Source organism: Lissotriton vulgaris, chromosome 7 (genome assembly GCF_964263255.1).
Source record: "Lissotriton vulgaris chromosome 7, aLisVul1.2, whole genome shotgun sequence".
In the NCBI taxonomy this organism is placed as follows: domain Eukaryota; kingdom Metazoa; phylum Chordata; class Amphibia; order Caudata; family Salamandridae; genus Lissotriton; species Lissotriton vulgaris.
Genome location: NC_141695.1, coordinates 892,109,905 through 892,130,278, shown reverse-complemented (window position 1 = coordinate 892,130,278; position 20,374 = coordinate 892,109,905). Strand labels below are relative to the sequence as shown.

At 47.6% G+C, this 20,374-nt stretch overlaps 1 pseudogene across 1 annotated transcript in view; it reads left to right on the top strand.

Moving 5' to 3' along the window:
* The first annotated feature begins 303 nt into the window (after window positions 1–303).
* The window catches only part of LOC147702641 (zona pellucida sperm-binding protein 4-like), a 57,489-nt pseudogene continuing 37,418 nt past the window's right edge, over window positions 304–20,374 (top strand). Inside the window, exons 1-2 of the transcript XR_015297364.1 lie at window positions 304–490; window positions 16,324–16,445. The product of XR_015297364.1 is annotated as a zona pellucida sperm-binding protein 4-like (transcript). The remainder of the gene's footprint in view (window positions 491–16,323; window positions 16,446–20,374) is intronic.

The following is a 20,374-nucleotide window of genomic DNA, read 5'->3' as shown; positions in this document are numbered from 1 at the left end:
ATTTATGATTGAAAGAAAAAAAAATGTCATGAGCAATGCCAATAGCTCTACCTTTAATGATGCCGAGACCATTGCATTGTAAATGCTTGTTTGGTTGCTGTTTGATAACGGAAGAAAACAGCTCCCCGGACGCATGAGAAGAACACCTGATTGGCAGCTTCACGCGGATCCCTGGCCACACACCTGCAGCAGAAAGGGCTCTATCGAGTAGTCCCACCCGGTCGGAGTACAAGCCCCGCCCACCTGGTGGTATTTCAAGGCCTCTTTCCCAGCAGGCTTAGTGCTCCTCCTCTTCCTGGCAGGATGGCGTGTACAGGGGATGTTGTGGTATTGGTGTGCTTAATGGGGTGTTCCGTTTGGGGGGCTTTGGAGGACCTAAAGCTCCAGGTTACACCAGAAGGCACCCCTTCATCGAGCTGTGGACTTCATAGCATGAATATCACTTTCCCTTCTGACAGCTTTAGTGCTCCCTTTTTAGCGTGTATCCTAGGTGAGTCAGTTGCATGTTTTTTTGTGAGCGTAATAGTGCTGACGTAAGACGTTTCGTGTTGATGCTCGACCCTTCGTTTTACTGGAAACGTTTTTGTTCAGCTTCATGTCATCAAATGCTTTTGTCCTCTAATTCATTGCACAAGTAGTTTATTGCTCTGATTATGTGTCTCATGCCTTTGGGGCTGACCGATGGTGGCTGTGAGTTGAATACACCCCTGCCAAATTTTTCTGACCCTTGCGTGTCTAGCTGTTCCTGACAGTTTTGTTTCTTTGGAGTTTGTGGACTTGTTTATAAATATTAAAACAATTGTAGGAAGGCTGTTCCCTTCCTACATTTGTTTTGAATATTTAAAGTGAGAAGCACTGTACCGTTTAATAGTTCTAGGCCCCTCCCTTTTGACTGACTGGTTTATAAAGCCATGACTGTAATTTCCAGAGAGTGTAAGTGTTAGAAATGGGACTTTCTGGTCGGCTAGGGTGTACACCTAATCTAGCCAGAACCCACCTCTCTACTCGGGTTAAGGCAGTTACACACCCAAGTTAACCATGAGTCCCTTTGGTAGCTAGGCAGAGAAGTCCGGCTTATCCCAGAGGCAATGTGTAAACCGTTTGTGTAACACACACACATACACACGTGATGACCTAGGCACACCACAAAAAGACTCCACACAAGGTTATATAAAAATATCCTTTGTACTCTTACATAAAACACAATGGGCCTGATTCACAGAACTAACTTAAGACAAAATCCTAAACTTGCTACCATTTTTGTATTCACAGAAGGCACTTACTCATTTTGGTATTCACAGAAGGCACTTACTCATTTTGGTATTCACAGAAGGCACTTACTCATTTTGGTATTCACCGAAGGCACTTACTCAGCAATGAGTAAGTTCCTTATGGGAATAACAAAATGGTAGTAAGTTTAGGATTTTGTCTTAAGATAGTTCTGTGAATCGGGGCCATAGACCATAAATCACTTTGTAGTATGTAAATCACATTGAGATCACATAATTCACTTTGCCATAGACAATGGTCATTACAAAGCATAGGGCGTAAATCCTTGTTGTCAACTAGGCCATTGTCAGGGCAACACGTGGTGTACTGAAGGACACCTTCATAACTTGCACAGGTTATAGCAACGTTGGGAAAATATACACCACATTTAGTGTAATGTGCAACCACTTATAGGTTGCGGGTGTCATGAACCATCATAAAAAACACATTACTGTGCATGGAAAAGATAGCCGTTAGGGCACACATCATTTAGGGTACACCACAAGCTTCCGAGGACCAGTTTCTGGCATTTCAGCCGTCTTCAGCCCGGCTTGCTTGAATCCAGTGACAGAGTGGGCTAAAGAACGGTGATGGATTAGACCCAGATCTGTTGACTGGGTGGGAGTGTTTGATTGGTTCAGATGCTCCGTCCATCACCACCCCCTTTTGTACCGCTTTGTTCACCATAAGTTGACAGGGTATGCTCAGTCGTGAGTCCCTTGCTCACTTTGCCACTGGATTCAAGCAAGCCGGGCTGAAGACGTCTGAAATGCCAGAAACCGGTCCTCGGAAGCTTGTTTCCGGTCCAGGGAAGGCATGGCTTGGCAGTTCGGGCTGGACTGTTCCCATGAGGCACAGGGTCAGACTGATTTGCATATGGCCATGTCTGAACTGGGGTGGCAGAGTGGGCTAAAGAACGGTGATGGATTAAACCCAGATCTCTTGACTGGGTGGGAGTGTTTGATTGGCTCAGATGCTCCGTCCATCACCACCCCCTTTTGTACCACTTTCTAAAAGTGGCATTTTCAAACACAGGATTTAAAAACTGCCTTCACCAAAAAGTGTGTTAATAAATTCTGAGTTCCATGAGTCTAAACTTCATTTTCCAATCTTGTCCCTATTACAAGTTACACATGTAAAAATGTTACAGTGCAACCCCAATAATAAGCCTAGGGGACAGATAGCCTTTCCATAGTGAAAAATAAAATACACAGTATATCATTATCCGGACATGTCACACACACTATTAAATGTCCTACCTATATCATGTACTGCACCCTGCCCATGGGGTTACCTTGGGCCTAGTAACAAGGAAAGGAGTATGCAGTTCCTAAGAAAGTTGAGTTTGGCTGTGAAGTAAGTGCAGGAAGTTGGCTACCAAGAGGGAGGATTGGGAATCTTTCCTTGCGGAATTAGGGCCCTCACACACCCAGCCCGCAGGGTGTTATGATTCATCAATGGGTATGCTCCTCGTCGGGTCGGCGCTGCAAAACCCGACTGGCACCCTCAGAGGGGGCTCTTTGGCGGAGTTCTTTTATTCTTTGCCATATGGTGAGTGTGTGTGTGAGGGGCCCTAAAAGTGTAGACATGTAGTGTTGTGGTTTCTAAAAAGACCACATGAGTTAAAACAGGGAACTGAAGGATCAGGGCAACCAATTTAATATTCCTGTCTCCCACCCTGATTAAAAATATAATGGTGACTGTCTAAAGTAATGCTATAGTCAGTTGCCCTCTGTGTCATGCGGTCAACATGTTTCTTGCCCTTATTGTCCCAGGAAGGATCAGACGGCAATTCTTCAGGACCTAATGTGAAAGTTAAAATCTACACTAAACGACTGATAATGGGGTATAGTAACCTAGATATTACCAGTTAGGTCGCACCAGTGGGGGTATGTCATCCTTGGGTGCGGTAGCCAATCTATAACAAAGGAACATAAATAAAGGAATCACTTACAACATGATTAAACCCGCCCGGATTCTCACATAGCCCAAGCAGGTCAGCCATATCTATAATATACCACATAGTGTGTACTCTGAGCATCAGGTTGTATTACTGGCATTCCATGTGCCAAAGAAGAAAGTACGTTCAATGTGCGTGGTGCACTCACTAAAGTTAAAAGTAATAAAAGGCAGCCGTGCAACAAGGCGAATTCAGGTAAGTGCTAATCATAGTTAGTACTGGGAGGCCACCACTCACCTATGAATTATTCAAAATTGGCCCGATTGGGTAGCGGCATCTTGTGGACCCGTTCACTCAACGAGTGTCCTATACAGGGCAGGGAGACGAGGTGGGAGGGGAGGAAAAAGGGGAGGGGGAGGGAGAGGGGCGGGGGGTGGCGGGTGGGTTTTGGGATCGGGTACAAGGTTAGTAAAGGATCCTTGTGGGCTGAAGGTAGACCCAGCGTTAGGTAGTAGCAGGTGCAGAGCCTCACGCTTGAGAGCAGCGAAAGTAGCATGGCACCACCCATGGGGCAAAGTACCCAGGTCCCAGTGCTCAGTAGGACAGGTGTGGGACGGGCAATTCGTGGTCCTCAAGGAAACAGGCACCCTCCTCGGACCCTAAGTCCCAACCGTGAGTCCCTTAGTGAACCGTGTGCCTGGGGCACATTACCATGAGCCAGTGCGCTGCCGGGTTCCTAAAACGTAGGAAACTCGGCCGTCGTCGGTGAGATGTATGCAGCTAACCAACCATCAACGTCGGTGGGTCTTACCTTAATAGAAGCATCAAGAGTATCCCAGGGTCAATACTCACAACATCTCGCGCCCACTATGTGGAGGACCTAACCTGCAGTGCCAGTTCCGGGAAGGTGATTGCAAGCCCGCTTCCAGCTGTTTATGTCCTTGTTGAACTGGCGCGCAAATCAGAATGTCAGCGTCAGAGCTTGAGTGCTAACCCGTGCATATCCTATGCGGTTAGCGTGGCGCCCATGTTAAGGTGGGGGGCAGTATTCTGGCGGTAACATATCTTGCCCTCACTTGATGTGTAATCGGCCCGTGGTGGCGGGCAACTAATAATGCGGGTAAGTGGCGCATGTGGATGTCAGCGCCATCTGTGAATGTCAAAGTGCTGTGTCAGAATGCCTAATGCCCACACGACCTGCATTGTGAAGGCGATGACATATCTTGCCCTTGGGTGATGTGTAGTGGGCTCGTAGTGACAGGCGTCTCGCGCTGGCAGCGTGTAGCGCATGTGGATATCAGCGCCCTCTTAGGTTGTCAGTTAACCTGACTATGACAGAGCGAATATTCTAGACATGACCTACAGTAAGAAGGAGGCAGCATAACTATGCCCTCAAGCCATGTGTAGTTGGCTCTTAGTTACTGGCGCCTAGTGCCAGGGGTGTGTAAGGCAAGTGGATATCAGCGCCATCCTCGACTGTTAGTTGAACAAGACAATGTCTGAGCGGGAGCTGAAAAAATAGCCTGTAATGTGAAGGTGGTGCCCTCAAGTGGTGTGCAATAAGCTCGCAATGACGGACGTCTGGTGCTGGGGTATATAGTCCCTGCAGACGTAGTTGAGGTTAGTTACAGTATAAGTTTGGAGCTACCATTTGACCTTGTTGCGAGGGACCCTAGCCATGACTGGATGGAATACTGGATGAAAGGTATCTATCATCAGTTAGCGGTTGCTCAGGGTGCTCTAAGGTATGTCCTTGTTCAGGCCATTCCTGTCTGTGCCCAGACAGTGTACCCATCGCTGTTTGATTCTGAATAGTGCCTCAGAGGAAATGGAAGTGTGTGCCTCCAGGATGACACACCTAAGTGTTTCGCAGGTGTGTCGGTTTGTTAGGAAATGGGTATATAGTCGTGTAGTGATCTTGTGACACCTGATGTTGCTTTTATGCTCTGTTATTCGGGTCAGAGACTGGTCTGGTGGTCATACCCACATACAGGAGGTCACATGGGCAGGATAGTAAGTAAATGCAATTGGCAGTATTGCAGTTTGTGTGTTTCTTTATCTTCCACGTAAAATTATTGGCAAATGTAATTTCCTTAGTGGGTTTTGTTTGGGGGCATGCTGCGCAGGAACCGCATGGGTATTGGCCAGCGACCGGAGGTAAGTCCCAGAGGCATTTTTGGCTTCATGCAGTCTTGGATCTGGGTCTGGTGTGTATCAGTAGACCCTTCAGATTGTTTGTTCTTTTGAATGCAATTTTTGGGGCTGGCATTGTCAAGTCACCTGTGTTCAGAATGTCCCAGTGTTTACATATGATGTTCCTAATCTGGCTGGAGGCAGGGGTGTAAGAAGTTACACATGTAATCGTCTCAGTGGGATTTTTGTCAATTTTCTCTAACAGTGCCTCCCTATTATTGTTTCTTGCTCTCTTCATAGCCTACCATAGGGGTGCCGTTCTTGTAAGGAAAGGGAAGGTTTAGGCCTGGCAAGTGGGTGCACTTGCCAGGACAACATGGAAGTACACAACTGCGTGCGCAGACACTACAGCGGTAGGTCTGAGACACCTTTACAGGGCTTCTCGTGTGGGTGGCACAAACAGTGCTGCAAGCCCGCTAGTAGAATTTGATTTACAGGCCCTGCCACACACCATGCACTCTACTAGGGAAGTACCAGTAAATCCAGTATGCCAATCGTGGATAACCAATCATTGTCACAATTTATACAGAGAGCATATGCACTTTAGAATTGATCAGCAGAGGTAAAGTGCCCAGAATCATTTAGCCAACGAAAACAGGGTCAGAAAAATAGGACGCAAAAGGTTTGGCGATAAACCTGTCAAAAGGGCCAGGTCTAACAAAAGGGATAACAAAAAACTGGACTCCTGCAGTTAGTCATGCATGGATCTTGGAAAAGTAGCAGCTATGTTTATATATAAACGTTAATTGTTGTAGAGGGTATACGTCCGAAGGGGGGCATGGCCAACCAGTGATAAGAGTGAGTTGCACTTCTTCAGAGGTCCTTCTGGAAGAACCCCATCCACTATTATCCTGCTGACTGAGTGAGCCCGGTTGGAGGAGGGCTCTAGTGTACCCTCCCCACGCATGATATAGCCCTGATAGGGGGCTTCAAGAGTGTTCTGAGGCTGCTTGCAGATTGCAGGGATAACACGGTTTGCTTTCAAAATGGTGGTTGGAAGATCCTGCTGAGAGCGACCACAGATCGAGGAGCTGTGAGAGGGCTGCTGAGAGGTGTGTCAGTTACACAGAACTCCTTGGAGATAGCCCGACTCTGAACTGGCGGGGCTTTGCTTCGCTCATCCAAGCAGCACGGAGCTACACCCAGGGGAAGGAGAGCTGCGGAGGAGGTGAGATAGCATCCTGAGTGCTGCAGTCATTGGTCTGCCCATGCCTGGGTCTGATGAACTTGGCAGCCCAGGTCATCCCTGCTGGACCCCCTCAGCCCATGCAGCTGACAGCTCGTGCTCTGAGAGCGCTGAGACGCCTGGGACGCAGGGCACCCGGAGGGCCCTTGGAGCAGGCTTCGAGGGCATTTCTCTTGCTCGGGGCGAAGGGGACTACAGACTACATTGTCCTGCCTGTGATTGCCGGGCCCATCCTGGAGAAGATCCTGCAATGGATCGGGAGAGCCTGTTGGAAGACTAGTTGGTCAGGCACTGAAAACTGGTTGTGGAAGGGGACCCAGTGCCCCTCAGGTCAGTACCTAAGTGGAGTGACTGAAGTAGCGCCAGCCCATGAGCGCCCAAAGCGCGGGCCTGATATTGTGTGGTGATTGGGCCCTTCGATGTTTAGGGAGCCCTTCGCACTGCGCTGAGCATATGGCACCTTGCGATGCGCCCAGGAAGAAGTGCCCCGCTGGAAGTGGCTGGTGTGACAGTTGATGGCACTAGGCCCTGAATTTATTGACTCACTGATGGGTTATACTCGTGAGGACACTGGCAGCCCTGAAGGTGTGTCCCCATTCTAATAGACGCTGCAGGGTGAGAGCTATATTTCCAGGAGTTTCCCCAAACCTGCACTGCGAGACTTACCCCACAGCGAACTGATCCATCCGCACACCCACTGAGCATTGCTGTGCCACTCTGAGGCAGTGTTTGTTGCATTGCAGCCCCCACACATCACGGGGCTTGGACAGACCCCACCCCAAAAGACCGGAGGTTCCTGAGTTCTGTTGGGCTGATATGGGCAAGGCGACAAGGTGTCGGGACCCAGAAGCGGGGGGATCAATGCCAACGGAGTATCCCCGGCGGAGGGCTGGGCGTGCTCCCATCATCACAGGAGGGGGCCCTGGAAGAGGGTTTACCCTTCCAGATGATATGCAGGCCATCACTGCCGCCAGAGACGCTCTAGAGACAAAGTTGTCTGCTCTGGGAGCAGGGGTGAGCATCCTGAAGGATGATTTCAGCGCTGAGCGCCAGACTTCCCACCATGGAAGATAAGGTCCGCACTCTGGAGGCCAGAGCTGAGGACAGTGAAAGCAGGTCGCGGAGGAATAACATTTGAGTCATAGGCCTCCCAGAGCGCACTGAAGAGATAAACATGGTGGCTTACCTAGAACATTGGCTGTGTGAGGAAGTGGCACCAGGGGGTCTCTCTTCTTTCTATGCATTAGATAGGGTGCATAGGGTTCCTGCTCGGCCGACCCTGCCGGGGGTAGTGCTACACCCGGTGGTAACTAGGCTGCTATACTACAGAGACCGCAACCACATTCTTGTGCAGGCCAGACTCTGGGAAAACATTCAAGTTGCTAACCGCAATGTTATGATCTTCCCAGACTTTACTAAGGAGGACCAAAAGGAACGCTCCATGTTTATGGACGCCAACCCTATGCTATGATGACCTTGGCCCGTCTCAAGGTGGTGACACCGGAGGGGGTGCATTTAATTTGAACTCCGCGAGAGCTGTGGGACTGGGTCAAGCGGCACCCACAGGCTGACTCCAGCCAGGGGTTCCCAGGGCACACACATAGGTGCAGGAGAGTGAACAAGCGTAGCGGAAGGGCTCCTTCGGGGGTGGAAGTCAAGCGAGACCAGTAGGGGGCAGTCGAGGTGCTGGCTGCAATAAGCAGAAACCGACTAGGCCCGCCGCTGTTGCTGAGTGATGAAGAAGCCCAGGACTCTGATCACAAAAGAGATACCAGCACAGATGAGATCTCTGATGCTGAGCTACCCAGGATCACACCTGGAACAGCAGATTAACTTTTCTGACGATGTTGGTGGGGTGTGTGGACTTGCAATTAGATGTGGGATTGGTAGGGTGATGGTTTCTGATCCTGTGGAATGAATGCAGTGAATCACATTCTACTTACTATAGTTAGTCGGATGAGGGGAACAGTTGGGAGACGTCGCATCAGTGATTTCTGTGGGTACACCCACGTATGTATGCCTATTGGCTGAATGTTTGGATAGGGAGGTTGCCCTGCTTGTCCTGGGGTGTGGGAGTTGGCATGTTTGCGGGTTGTTTTTTGGGAGAGGAGGACAGTCTGTGCCTTGGGTGAGAACTTCCTTCTGTGTGAATATGAGTGATGCCGACACAGTTTGGGCCCCTTTATTTTCCTGAGGTGTCTGATGTATCCTTCCAATGATCAATGGCGCTCTGTTTCATCTAAAGTATTATCATGGAATGTCACGGAATGCACTCCATGCAGACGGCACAAGATCTTGTCGTAGCTCAATAGACGAGGGGTGCAGATAGCGCTGCTTCAAGAAACACACCTAGCTAAAGAAAGGGCTGCGCTACGGAGTAGGTGGAGAAGACAGGCCAATTTCACAGATTACTCTGCTTTTGCGAGGGGAGTCCTAGTGTGGGTGAGACCTGGGATTCCCTTACAACATACTGGGCACCTGGTAGATCTGGCGGGCCGCTACAAGGTGGTCATTATAGGTATCATTTAGGGCCCAAATGTGAATCGTGTCCTTTTTGGCTCGACTTTCGAGAGTACTGACCCCTCTCCTGGTGAGACAGGTCCTCTTAGGAGGAGACTATAATTGTGTGGCTAACTGCTCCGATCCCCCGATGCAGGACACCCCAATACACAGGGTGGCCAGAGCGTTCACACAGTGGCAGACACAATGAGGACTGGTGGATTCCGGGAGATCATGCCACCCGGGAGAACGTGATTACTCCTTTTTCTCTCATTTGCATGACCTCCATGTACAGCTGGATGCAATATTGAACGCCTGCTGTCCATGAACCACGTAGTACCTTTCCAAGACACTTTCTGATCATAATTCCCTGCTGCTTGACCTAGAGAGGCCCTGTATACCGACGTGGAGACTAAAGACTGAGGCACTGGAAGACCTGGTCTTCCAGGATACAGTTGGAGAGGCCATCTGGTGCTATTTTTCTGAGAATCCTGGCTCTGACACCACCCCAGGTGAAATGGGATGTGTTGAAGACAGTGATTAGGGACAGATGTATCTTGGAGTCAGTGGGTGTCCGGAGGACTTTACTGGCTAAGATGGCCATGGCTGAGAGCGCATTGAGGGACATTGAGAGGCGCAGGCCTGGACACCCCGAAGTACAGACAGCAATTTTGGAAGCTAAAGAACAGGTAGCAGGATAAGTAGAAAAGTTGCATTGTTATGACTACAATAACTACATGATTGATTCTGAAAGAGACCGGACTGGCTCGATGTTAGCGTGAGTTGCATATCCATCCAAAAGGGAATCGGTAATGGTGGAACTCACCGCAGACAGAGCCACACGTTATATTGCCAGGCAGACATTAACTGTTTGTTTCATGAGCATTACGCTCACCTTAATTGTAGCGCAGCTGATAGCTCAACTGCCGATATCGAAACCTTTCTAGTGCCCGTTGGCCTGCTGACTCTCATGCCGGCAGACGAACAGTGGGAAGACAGTACACTCTCAGAGATTAGAGCAGCCATAAAATCCATGGCCCGGAAAAAAACACCCGGCAAAGACGGTCTGTCGTGGAGTTTTACGCTGCCTATGTAGAAGACGTATGCCCCCGACTGGTGGAGCTATATAAAGCGCCGAGAAACACGGAATTGCTGCCCACGTCTATTGTGCCACTCCAGAAACCTGGCGAAACAGGCTAATGACAAAAGGGCCTATCAACCGTTGTCGATGCTGAACATCGATTTTAAAATACTAAGCAGGTTACTTGCCACCTATCTACTGCAACACATGCCAGTGCTCATACATCGGGGATCAGGCAGGGTTTATACCAGGCCGCAACGCAGCCCTGAATATTCGGAGGGTTCTCCGATTGCTGGAGGCAGATACATACGACTAGGAGGAGGCTGTGATTTTTGCAGTTGATATCGAGAAGGCATTTGATAACCTAGAATGGGCCTTCCTCTATCAGGTGATGCTGGGCTTTGGCCTTGGTCAGGTGTTCGTGACCTGGACTCGTCTCTTTTACACAGATCCATAGACTAGGCACAAAACAGGCCATATCATTTCAGCCAGTTATCGAGTAGAGCTCGGCACCTGACAAGTTTGCCCTTTGTTCCCCTTGCTCTTTGCCCTGGCCAAGAAGCCCCTAGCCTGTTGCACCAGGATGCAGACCGTATATCGGGGCATCACGCTATGTCAACAAACTCACCACATTGCACTTCATGCCGATGACCTATTGTTGTTCCTCCAGAATGCCGGTCCAGCCTTAGGCGGTGTCTGTGTCCAGCTAGGGCAGTTTGGGGCGGTATCTGGGTTACAAGTCAGTTGACAGAAATCTTGCCTGTTTCCACAAGGGCAGATAGAGCCTTGCCTGGGGGCTTTGGGTGAGGGTGGTCACCTGGGAACCTCGGTGTCTACCTTACTTCGTGTTAAGGTTTATCATGAACCCACGGACCTCCTGAAGCACAATCTGGAAAAGGAAGTTTGCGCGCTTCGGTCCAGAGCTGGCTTCTGGGCCACGCTCCCTCTCTCTGTGGTGGGAAGGGTGGCTCTACTAAAAAGGATTGTCCTCCCCAGCTATTGTACTACTTTGTGGTCTTGCCAGTGTGGAATCCCCTAGTGATCTTTTGGGATCTTACTACACTACTAATGGGATTCATTTTGGGATCTGGTCACAGGATGGTAGCAATGGCCACTCTCCAGAGTCTGACAGTCGAGGGGGACCTGGCCCTTCCGGACTTCGGGTCTTACTATCTGGCTGCTCGGCTTCAGGCTGACGCAATGGATGGAGATCAGGCTTACACCTGGGAAAGATCTGGGCCCTAAGAGCTGGGCCCTTATGTCCCGGGATATACTACTACAGCTGGAAAGCCTGCAAACCCATTGGGAAGAGAACCTCTGGATTCCCCTTACAGAGAAGGATTGCAAGACTATTGTGATCCCGTGCTCAAAGTCTCAAGGAATGCACTTTTCAAGCTGAATTTCTATGTGTTTCAGAGGGCGTTCCTCACTCCAGGGAGGATTAATAGGTATTTTGTGTTACACAACCCGAAATGTCCTTGATGTGTGGAGGCTGAAGCGGAGTTTCTCCACTTGTTCTGGGAATGCCCAAAATTGGTGGATTACTGGGAGACTACCACGGGAGCCGTGGCTGAGGTTACCGAGCGGGTGGTCGAATGCAGTTTGGGGCCCTGTCTCTTACATTGGTTCCCACACACCACCAAGAATAAGGCATTAGCAATTTCCAAGATCTACCCCTGGTTTTAGCGAAGAGGGAGATCGCTAGGAACTGGAAGTCCCCAGGGGTACCGAGGGAGACAGTTTGGAGGAAAGAACTAATACGGTGGGCTGGGTATGAAGGGGTGGTGCGCCTCTGGGCGGCCAGAGCCTAGGAGTCTGTAGTAGAAGCATTGCAGCACCCTGACCATTCGTCACCAGACAAGATGCCGAGCACCCCCTGAACTAGGGGCCAGGCTCCTACATGCAGATGATCCCTAAGGGGAGAGAGATTAATAAGGATAGTACTTCCAAGGAGCGCATGCATGTTGGTTAAAGTGTGTATTTGTTTGAGCCTACTTCAGTTGTTTGGGGGACAAGGCAAAAGCAGCAGCGCTCAATGCGAGCTTTCCTCTCCTCGCATGAGCTTAGTATAGCTAGCAGGAGCTTAACAAACACTGTGCAGCTCAAGTAGTGTGTGGTTGTGTTTTTGGGGTTTCTTTCGTTTTGCAAATGCGAAACAGATGGACTACAGGTGCTTCTGACACCCCATGGTAGGCGGAGTGCGATAAATGTGGCAGTGCAGGCACTCCAAGAGGCCGTATCCACATAGCAAGCTGTAGAGCCAGTTTCTTTCAGAGAGCGGGTATAGTATGGGTAATGTGGCCCACAGGCCAGGTGCAGGCAGCAACAACTCCGTCACAAGTAGCATGGGCAGAAGCAGGGGTCCATGGTTCATAATGTCCGGTTTAGTTGCTTGGGTCTCCTTTGCCCTTCCCTCAGACTGCAGATACCAGAGAGCACAGGCCTGGCAGTGACTGGATGTATTACAATGCCTGACATCAGCCACATTGTCCTCTTTTTCTTTCACTGCTGCCCCCCACCCCGGAAGTTTAACTATATAGACTCTTGTGCAGGGCTTTAAGTAGGGTGACCAACTGGCATGGTTGCAAATTCAGGCCGGTAAGTGTAAAAATTCAGGACAAAGGGTCAAATTTCAGTACAAAAATTCAGGACAAAGGTTTGGAACAAGTATAAAAGTAAGTAAATAGGCAACCACTTAAGTACAAGTTAAAATAAGTTTATATTAGGTTGAGACAATCGTGCACTTCACGGTTTTCCGGTATGCACGCAGCTTTGAGCAACTGTGCAGGTCTTTTTGTGGTAAATCATATTATAATCTATTTATATGGTACTACACTGGGTTGTCCAGTCTGATATTTTGTTTACATCTCATGGTCCTGAGCAGGCATGTTTGGTGAGAGAAGTGGTCAGGAAGACCTGCTCGGAATGACTTTGTTACTAGCATCTCATATCTGAGTGCCGCTGTGAGATGTAAAGTGCTACGCGTAGGTGAACTAAAGGGTGGATTGCTGTAATGAACCCACTATAGGGAACGCATTATGGGTGTTTCAGCAAGTTGAACTTAAAATATGGAATCTGACTTTGCTTATGGGGGCTTCGCAGAGAGTTGCACTAGCTGACAGAAGTCATAAAGGTGCTTTCTTAAAGAAGGCACTGTTGATACACTATTACATAGTTTGTTTTTGACGCCTTTCATTTTGCTACAATCCCAATATACCCCTCAAGCACAGCTCATGGCACTATGAGGCTCTCCCTAAAACATTACCTCTAAAACAAAACATGCAAACATTTACAATTACTAGTGTAACATTCAAGTAACAGTTGGGTGTCACTCAAAATGCTATATGCATGATGCTGAGATCCCACACATAAGCACACAGCAAATACAGAATAGTAACACATAGGCAAGGGGGTAACCAGAAAATGTAAATACCTCCCACTTTAAACTAAAGCTCTTATGGCACCAAGAAAGCAAGGTAAGCCATCACAACCCTCCCTAGAAGAGCTCCGTTGTCCAAGAATCTAGCCATTCATCCTTCCATCAAACCCCTGATATCCACCATTTCATTCTGTCATCTATTTATTCTTTCATCCTCCATTCAGTCTTTCACCATTCATTCGGTCCCTCCATCGGTGTGCACATCCATATCCAAACTTTTTCAACCATTTGCAAAGCTATCCATCATCTATCCTCCCATCCACCCTTTCACCCAATCCATCCTTTCACTCATACATCCATTCACTTCACTCAACCATGCACCCATTCGCCCATCCATTCTGTCAATCACTTATCCATGCTTTCACTCATCCATCATCTTTCTCTCTCCATTCCCTTTTCACTTAGCCACCCATCCTTCTATGTACCATTTACCCATCCACTCACTCATCCATTTACTCATCCACTCATGAATCCATCAATTGACCCTATTACGCATACTTCCTTTCACTCATCCATCCATCCTTTCTCTCATCCATCCACCCTTTCACTCATCTATCCATCCTTTTTTCTATTTACCCTCCCTTTCACTCACTCGTCCATCCTTACATCCACCCTTCCACTCATCCATCCATTCATTCATCCTTTCACTTATCAATTCATTAATCCATCCATCATTTCTCTCATCCATCCACCCATTCACTCGCCCATCATCCACCCTTTCACTCATCCATCCATTCTTTTACTGATCGATCCACCCTTTTACCCATCCACCTATTCTTCCACCCATACATCTATCTATTTACCCTAATCCATCCTTACACTCACGCATCCATCCTCTCTCTCATTATCAATCCATTCACACTTTCACTCATCCATTCATCCTTTCACTAATCCATCCAGCCATTTACCCATTTCTAAACGTATTCACTCGCCTACCTTTTCACATTACTTATGAGCTGAGCCTTTGTCTACTGAGTTGCAGACCGAAGAGGCCCATAAAGAACTTCACCCTTGCTGTAGTTACTAAAGCAAGTGGTGGGAGAGGGTTCACTATGCCCCTGCACATAGGCAATCTGAAAATTTGGAAATCATGATGCACAGTGCCAGGACGTGAGGTGACTGTGACATGGTGTTGTTTCCAAGACTGTAAGTGGGATGAAAAAACTGGGGGTCTCTCCAAGGGGCATGTCTGATGTAATTAAGGGCGTGGCTTAAAACACCTAAGCTGAGCATAATGTGCCGCCCGATGCTATTTTGCTGTTTCTATCATTTCACCCAGTAACATTATACCTACAACAAGCCATGACTATTGGCTTTGTCAATGGATGTTACTTGCATAAAATAAATAAAGATACAGCAACTATGGCTTTGTTGTATATAATATTAGAAATGCTTCATCTCTGAAATGATGAGACTGAGTAAGAACTATAATCTCTCTTGTTAACTTCTTTCCCCAGCTTCTTTTCATGAACTGGCACATAGCAGCATGGACCCTTTTGTACATTTGTTTTACACATTTTTTCCATCTAACCCTCATAGAATGCCCTGCCCTAGACCAAGGCAGGAGAAGGCCCACCATATGCTGTAACAGGTCAAACTGGGCCATTGTCATTCTGTATGTGACAGTCAGCCAGCATACAGAATACAATGGATGGGGTGGGGCTGCTCTTGTGCTCCAAGTATGAGTGCGGCCTCTCCCAGGGGAACAGCTCTGCTCTCTGCAAAGCCCAAAATTACAGACAAAAGGCGTCCGTAAACGGGATCCTCACGGACAACGGACGTGAGGTCCAAATTATGGACGGTCCATTAAATTTAAGGATAGTTGGTCACCCTAGCTTTAAGTGCGATGAAAAAACTGGGGGGTCTCTCAAAGAAGCCTGTCCAATTTAATTAAGGGGGCGGCTTACAAAACACGAAAGGTAAAAATCTGTGCTTAGCATAGTGTGCCGCCCCTTTGGTATTTTGTTGTTGCTGTCATTGCATCCAGATATATAATACAACAAGTAACATCATGACTACAACAAGTCTGGACTATTGGCTTTGTCAATGGGTGTTAGTTGCATAAGATAAATAAGCAGCAACTATGGCTTGTATAAACTATTGAAAAAGCTTTCCTTTAGAACCCTGGTGACAGCACGACAGTGTTGCTGCTCCTGAGTTTCAAAAAGAGAAGGGAAATCCAAGAGAAAATGACTCTCTTTTAGGATTTCCCTTCTCCTACAACGCTCATCTGTCATGCTGTAACTTCCCCACTAGTGAGAAGTGAGCAGTGTGAGCACGAGCACATGGATGTGCCTGCTGTCACTGCCGTACAGGAAAAAAACAGACCGCCTGTGCCAGGGCACAACACAGAGCCCGATAGACCCGTATTCAGGTCCCCTTTAACCCCTCCGACGCTTGTGACGGAACTGTTCCGTCATGCCCCTCGGGTGGGCTGTGCTGGTGACGGAATGGTTCTGTCACGGCCCGCTCGCCGCGCTGCTGATTTTGCGCCTACGCGGCGCGTTCTATTGAGCGGGCGGGGCCGTGACGGAACCGTTCCATCACGAGCACAGCTCACCCGAGGGGTGTGACGGAGCGGTTCCGTCACCAGCGCGGGAGCGCCGCGCATCCCCTCCCGCCCCTTAGCACTGCGGCGGATTAGCCGCCGCAGTGAAAGGGTTAAACTGCGTTCTCAGCACCAGTGAGACCCGGCCCACTTATAGCCCTGCTCTTGTGATGAAAAGCTAACCGTTCTGCCTCTCTCCTTCCCTCAGATAAGAACGGCCTGGTTCGCCCTCTCCGGAATGACACTGCCTGTAGGACTTTGGTTAGTCAGCTGCCAGATGGGTCCATGGTCATTGGTGCTGACTACTCTGGGTGTTCTCTGGCTGAAAAGGTGAGCTACTGCACTAGCCAAGTGTCCTGTCCTTGAGTTGGAGCTTCCCTTCACTTGTACCTTGTGTCTCCATGGTTCTTTACTGGGATACATTAGATTCCAAGAGTGTGGACGGAAAGCCCACGGGTTCCAGGTCAATTTAAGTTTTACATATTAAGGGAACCAGATAACTGTATTTCACACTTGTATGGTACAGTATATTTACCCATGTCGACTATAGCTCTGCTTTACAGAAGAAACAACAATTGACTCTCCATAACTGCAGAGATCTGAATCTCTGTAAAAATTTAATCTAATACTACACTTTTCACCAGGAAAGAGTTTGGAACTAAAAGTAAAGCAAAATGCAGAATTTAAGGATAGTTGCATGAAAGGCAAACGCTAAGGGGTGGCAACTTTTTTTGTGTTTATCATAGTTTTATACAGCGCGAACTTGACCCGAAGGTATAGCGCGCTTTACACCTGCACCAGTTCCGTTACACAAGGATACAATCATTTTTGTTAGGCACGGGGAGTTTAAGTGATTTGCCCAGAATCACAGGATGTTGAGCGTCAATGCCGAGACTAGAACCCTGTTCCCCAGATTTGAGATCGACCGCACTAGCTGTTAGGCCAACTCCTCTCCTCCTCTCCCCAACTTTCAGGGAGATAAAAAACATAATCCAGTATGGGAATTAGAGGGAGTTGGTAGAGGGGATAACGTTTGGAAACGTTTGGTTTGGCGACAGGAAAGAAAGTGGTGGTAGATAAGGATAAAAGGTAAAAAGTAGCAGGTGGCAAGGTCAAGATAGAAAGGTTAAAAGGGGGTGGGGGCAACTGAGAAGAATAAAAGGCTGAGTGGAATGTCAAAATGGTCAAAACGGGTACGTTTTTAACTTTTGTGGAGGGTTTGCCGTTCGTAGTCTTCAAGTAGAGTTCAAGGGGCTGCACTTTAACAGGACTACAAGGCAGCCAGATGTAAACTACATTTCGTGTGCTTCCTTTCTGAAAAACCTGTGTTCAACCACCAGGGTTTGTTAAGGGAGATGCCTGGTATGCTGGCTTTTTGCATATGAATCGCGTTAAGCATAATAAAGGCAAGCTTAAATAATTCTGGCTTCAGTGGAGACTATGCAGCCCAATAAATTGGGGTTTTGTAGTGCAATTACTTTTTGCATGAAACTAGCATAGTGACAGAATATATTGGCCTTTGGGGAACCAGGGTGGAGCTGTGGCTATATAGTGTTGCTATAATCCAGTTGTGATATTGATAGAGCGCGCAGTTCACCCGGGTCACTGGGTTTCCCGATTCTCACACGCACTGGGCCCTGGCGTGCGCATTCAAACCAATGACTCGCGTTTGGCGTGAACCGGGTGAATTTGTGCACGCTACTATGAGTAATTCGGGGGGTGACTTCTCACCACTGCTGATCATGTACCTGACTTACCACAGGCACATTACTCCAGATGGATCAGGAGCTAGCAGGGAAAAGGTGACAGGGGTCCTAGAAGAAAAATACACTTTATAACCCAATTTATACTTTGTCCACACTATGTTCCACAAAATGACCACAGACACCTGAAAAGTTTTAAGTGTTTATGTAAGAAATTTCAAAGTGAATATGTCAGTATTAGCAAAATGCAAAGTAACACATCAAGCATCATAATCACCACCAAAAGGTAACTGTGAATTAAAGCAAGAACCATTTGAGTATACGGAAACGCTAAGGGTAAAAAATAGGAACCAACTAGTCACTGAAAGGTTTAAACTAGGACATGGGATATGAACGGGATCTATAACATTTATCTAGGCTAAAATGCTATCTTGCTAAGTTCACGGCAATCACACTGAGGGAAAGGGGAAAAACGGGAACATACTAATGAAATATGACAGTTTGGCAATTCTCTAAAGGTGGGGAGAGAAGTGGAACAATTCTAATAAACAATTGCATACAACTTGCTTCTCAAGGTGATAGAGCAATATCACAGGCAAGAGTGCTTTATTAAGAAAATGGAGAGAGAGAGAGAGAGAGAGACGCAAACCCACAGACTAATAATTACCTAATTCAGAGTGAAGACCAACCCTGGCCACGGGTCAGTTGGAAGGACGGGGACAAGAACCCTCAGAAAAGGGATGCCAGAATGCGAGCAGGTACAGCTCACGGACAGTCAGGACAGGATACCCCTCAGGATTTGGGATCAGGACTGGGCTCACCAAGGTACGACCAACACCCACAGCTTCAGAAGCAACGCCAGCGTTACCCCTTTCTGCAAGTAATCCGTCAGTAACCCCGATTGGGTTTTCGAATTTCCCAGCAAAGTGCTTCGCCAGCACTTAAGACTATTTCCACCCCTAGGAGTTTGTGGAAAGTATGGACAGAGTGCTCCGCAGCACTCAAGATTAGGCACCTATAGAGTTCGTAGGGTCAGTGACAGGTCTGCTACTCGGACAAGTCGGACAATTTTCCTGAGCTAAACTAGGGCAGTTATACTGTTCGGGGTCCCTTAGACCACCCACCAATGTTGCAAGTGACAGTTTTTCAGACTATGATTGGTCAGGAGAGGTGATGAGATCATGGTCACCTCCTAGAATTTTGCGTTCCCATCATACATAATAATTTCTGCCTACCCGCCCCTTGGGTTCACGTTCCCATGCATAGGAATACAGCAGTACAATATAGTTCATAGCAGGTAGCAACAGTATTGCATCTTTCAAGGTAAGATTTGGTCTCTCAGAGAATTTTCTCAGGCGCATTATGCTTCAGGAGCCAGCTGGCTTGTTTCAGCTTCTGCGCAGTGGAGCTTCTCCCCGGTCACATGACGGTGCCCAGCAGAGCCTCAAGTATGGCTCCACTCCCGATTTTCCCAGCCCCAGAGACGCGATACATGAAAAGTAAGCGAGAACAAATTAGAATCACATATAAAATGATCACACTGTATACCAGGCTAAAATTAAACACACCCCTTAACTTTAAACTTCTATAGTATTACATTTTAGTGCGAAAAGACAGATAGGCTAAAGCAGCAGTAGCAAGCGTAGAGCGTGGTAAGAGACAAGCGGCCATGTTTGCCACAGTGCGCATGAGCACAGATTCCCTCCAGAATGCGAGTGCGTCACATCACATGGGTATGACCGACGCATGCGCAGACTGAATTTCAGCGAAGCAGCCATTTCTTCTAGTGCAAGCTTTGTTAGTATGAAAAGACACACAGGCAAGCCTCTTGGGGACACCCACGTGTTGGGGAAAAAATAAAAATAAATGACGAACAGTTGGATTAATATGATTATACATTAAACGAGGTTCATGAGTGGGAGCAAGTCGCTTTACGTGCGAATCCTTGCTCCATCAATCCCCTCTTTGATGATATTTACTATCATCACTACAAAGGAAACAGATGCCAACTCTCATTCTTCCATATCATTCATTTCAATTTCGATGAACTTATTGTTTACTTTTCTTTCAGCTTCTCTATGAGAGTGGTGATTCTTCACCTTTTTGTAAATTTCATTCTTTAATTCTTCTAATTCTAATTCATCAATGTTTCTCTTCACTCCTCTCTTATTTGCAGCTTTTCTTTTGCACTTTTGGCATTTACAGCAGATGAAAATTATCAACACAATCACACCTATTCCAAATATTGGCATCAATATTTTCCACAGGATATTTCTACCTAGGTTAGAAAACCAACTACCTATAGAGGAGAGACCTCCAGTCAGTCTCGTCCAGGCACTGTCAACCTCCAATGGTTTGAGCTCTTTTTCCAAATTAGTTATGTTCTTCACATATTGTTTTAATTCGATACTTTTGTCAGGAATGTAGGTGCAACAATGTTGCGCCTTCAGCATTCTACAGACTCCGCCCTCTTTTGCCAATAAGGTATCAAGAGCAAGGCGATTTTGCAAAACCATTGATCTGATCGCAACCATTTCAGTATTGACCAGCAGGAAT